Consider the following 3,671-nt stretch of genomic DNA (forward strand, 5'->3'; position numbering starts at 1 on the left):
AAAAATTTTGCAACCAGGAATCTAACCTAGCTTAATTCAAAGTAACTCTCAACTACTATAGCTAGTGTAGACAGTCCTGTGAATTCTTGCTTGCAGACAAATTCTCTTTAACAGCTTTATATCAAGTATGTACCAGGATGGGTTGTGTAAATTGTCATATGTGAAGACAAAGACGAATTTTCAATTTCATCTGAAGACAATAAAACTCTTAGGAAAAGGATGTAGTGACTCATGCAAGAATAATCAGTTTATGCAGGGCTGCCCAGCTACCAGTCCCATTACTTAGCACCCAGTCATGTTACTAAGGAAATTACTTCTCCTTTTCTAGTTCTTACTCATAAAACATGACAATGAACCATGACATTACTTCCTATGTAATTACAGTGCCTGAAAATTTCCTGAGTTTTTAGAATCAGCCAATAGAGAACATCTTATGTGCTAACCAATCTGAGTTTTTGGCATGCTTTTAGATGGTTTTTTACCTGAACTGTGGAACGTATGGCTTAGGTAGAGAAGAAAGACATTTTCCTTTACGCAATGAGGAAAATAATAGTGTGGACTTCTGTAGCATCTTCCACTTGGTAAGCTGATAAAGTACTATACAGTCTTTCCTGTGAAAAGTATCTACCACTCTGATGTATGTTACAAAAATGTAAGTATAGGTCTGTCCTGGTTTCCCTGGCTGGGATAGAGTTAATTTTCTTCCTAGTAGCTGGTACAGCGCTGTGTTTTGGATTTAGGAGGAGAACAATGTTGATAACACACCGATGTTTTAGTTGTTGCTAGGTGCTGCTTACGCTAGCCAAGGACTTTTCAGCTTCCCATGCGCTACTGACTGAGAAGGCTGGAGGTGCACAAGAAGCTGGGAGGGGGCACAGCCAGGACAGCCGACCCCAACTGGCCAAAGGGACATTCCATACCATGGGACGTCATGTTCAGTATAGAAACCGGGGGGAGTTGGCCAGGGGGTGGCGACCGCTGCTCGGGGACTGGCTGGGCATCGGTCGGTGGGTGGTGAGCAACTGCATTGTGCATCACTTATTTTGTATATACTTTTTTAATTAACATTAATCCCCCCCCAATTCTCTCCGCCATCCCACTGCAGGGGGGCAGTGAGCGAACAGCTGTGTGGTGTTTAGCTGCCTGCCGGGTTAAACCACAAGGTCATACATGAAGTAAGTGGGTCAGAATACTAGAACTGGAAGTGTAACCCAGGTATCTTAACTCCTCTTTCTGTATTCTCACCATAATTCAATTTTTCTTGCACAGGACATATTAGTGAGGCATTTTGGTGTCCAAGATGGAATCACAGTCCATTGGTTTTGGTTCCTTTCTTTCTTTCTTTTCCCCTGCTCTTCCCCTCCCTCCCCCAGGCATATTTTGAAGAAAGATTGTGCCTGAAATATCCTATGGGAAATCTCCATAGATTGTTACTTGTGGCAGTGAAATTCTGGAATCCGTCACTGTGCCTGCAACATTTCTGGTACCTCTCTGTCCTCAGTACTTACCTGGTTTTGCACAAGTGGCAATGACAAAAGCAGAGTGCCATCAGCTAGTCAAGATTTGCTAGCTTTCCTAGTTCACCAGTGGCTCAAATGTCATTGCGTTTGGGGAAAAACTTAATTGAAAAAAGATTGGAGTGAGTTTTTGTTGTGCATTTAGGCCTCATTTTGTGTGAAATTGGTTTGTATTTTGATCTTGACGTCAAGGTTCTGTTCACTATCAGTATGACGTTATAATTTTCTGTAATTTGGGGGGAGAAAGTTATGTAAGTGTAGAAGTCTGCATCCATCAGCGTGCCACAAGTGGTGACTTGTGTCCTAGCACCAGTGAATGAATCCTTTGGGAAACTGTTGTCTTCCACATTTACCTCAACTTTTCTGTTTTGGAAGTTGTTATAGTAAAAGGTGTGTGGCAATACCGACAGTGATAATGCTTTCCTACTGCTCATGCTTGCCTTGAAGAAGCAGCGTGGGGTTGCTGTGGGAAGGGGAGCGCCAGTCAGAAATGCCACTGTGAGCTTCCTTTACCTTGGTATATTAGACAAATTTAATTTCCCATACTGCATATTTGAGCACTCTCTGCCTTTATTTTTTTTCTCTCATGTTATAGTAAACTTCATCTTACTTGAAAGATGCAAAGATACTTTCTTATGCAAAGATTCTACTCATATCTATGAAAATTCCCAGACTTTTCCAAGAACTTTCCTACTTCTGCAACATACATGATGGCTAAAGAATCTTGTCTTGATGAGCTAAATGTTTCTTAAGCTCTAGCTACACTTCAAAGGAAGGTCCAGTGCTCTTTCTGTCTTGAATTGCTTCATTTTTTAAAAAATTCATTTCGCTGTAAGATATTTTATCTTACATATTTTATTGCAAAATTCAGTGTTCTGGACAATGCATAAAACCCCAAACTATGAAGAGGTAGATATCCTAGTTCTACCCAGTACCCAGCGATGTCATTGTGATAAGGCACCATGTGGAATTTTAATCCAGCTGTTGTCACCATTGGATGCAGCTTGACTTGTTTGGAGTGAGAATATCACAGATTCATTTATTTTTGACGATTGGTTTGGTAAAACATAGAGGTCCTGGAAGGTGAATAATCTGCTCCTTACTGACATTTATCATTTAGGTAGTTTAGGACCACAACTTCAGCAACATCATGTCGTCAGGATCTGAAGTGGATACATCAGAAGCTTATTAAAACTAGCCCTGGTAAAAATGGAGAGAGAGTGAAAGGATTGAACATTAAAGTGAAATGAAAATAGTGCATGGAGAGGATCTCCCAAAACAGAAGAACCATACAACTGGTAGGGATTAAATATTTAATGTCAAAATCAATTAATGTTTGGTTAGGCAGAGAAATATTTGCCTCTGGAAAGCTAATGCCGATAGGATAGCTGTGAAGAGGTTTGCAGAATGTTGGCTTATGAATTCTGACAAGAGGGAAAGAACAGTGTTATCAAGATTGCTTTGGATAAGTGGAATAACTGCGGCAAACCCAGGGAAACGTTGGCCAGGCAGCCTGAAAGACTGAGCCCACAGGGAAGAGGCAAATACAGTGTTAAAGAAAAATTTGATCTAGACAGTGCTTTAAAAGTCAACTGAGTGTGCCTTGATTTCTATTTAAGCAAAAGCCCTTCGGCTGAGTCAGTGGTACAGCTGAAGGTGCCTGAGGTAATTTGTTAAAAATGAATGTTCTGTCTGTAATTCTCTGATTGTTTTAAAGGGCGTACTTTACAAAAGGAGGTTAACTAGCCATCTGTTCTGTCAATAGCTCTCGATCCTTTACAGCTATTTGACTCTTCGTTTTAGAAAATGCGTTTTATACCACCGACCTGTTGCACAAACCTCACGTAAGGTGGTGGGATGAGGGGGGAGTCTGCTAACGTAAGTAAATTGTGTGTGTAAAGTATGTAATAGACTCTGAACTGTCCGTGAACAGGGTGGATTTGGGAAACCGTGAGCTTTTGCTGTAGCGCTACTTTGGGAGGCGAAATTATAGAAGTCAGGCTCTTAAATCTATGGAAAAGGGCGAGGAGAGGTGACTGCACGCAATCGGCTTGTGTGCGGGGGGTTCGGCGAGGCTCGGCCTGACCAGCCTGCGGAGGGGTGTGGTTGGAGAGCCGTAAATCGCGGCCCGGCGCTGGCTGCGCGGCTCAGAGC

Source organism: Pygoscelis adeliae, unplaced genomic scaffold, assembly GCF_000699105.1.
Source record: "Pygoscelis adeliae isolate BGI_AS28 unplaced genomic scaffold, ASM69910v1 Scaffold10, whole genome shotgun sequence".
NCBI classification, from domain to species: domain Eukaryota; kingdom Metazoa; phylum Chordata; class Aves; order Sphenisciformes; family Spheniscidae; genus Pygoscelis; species Pygoscelis adeliae.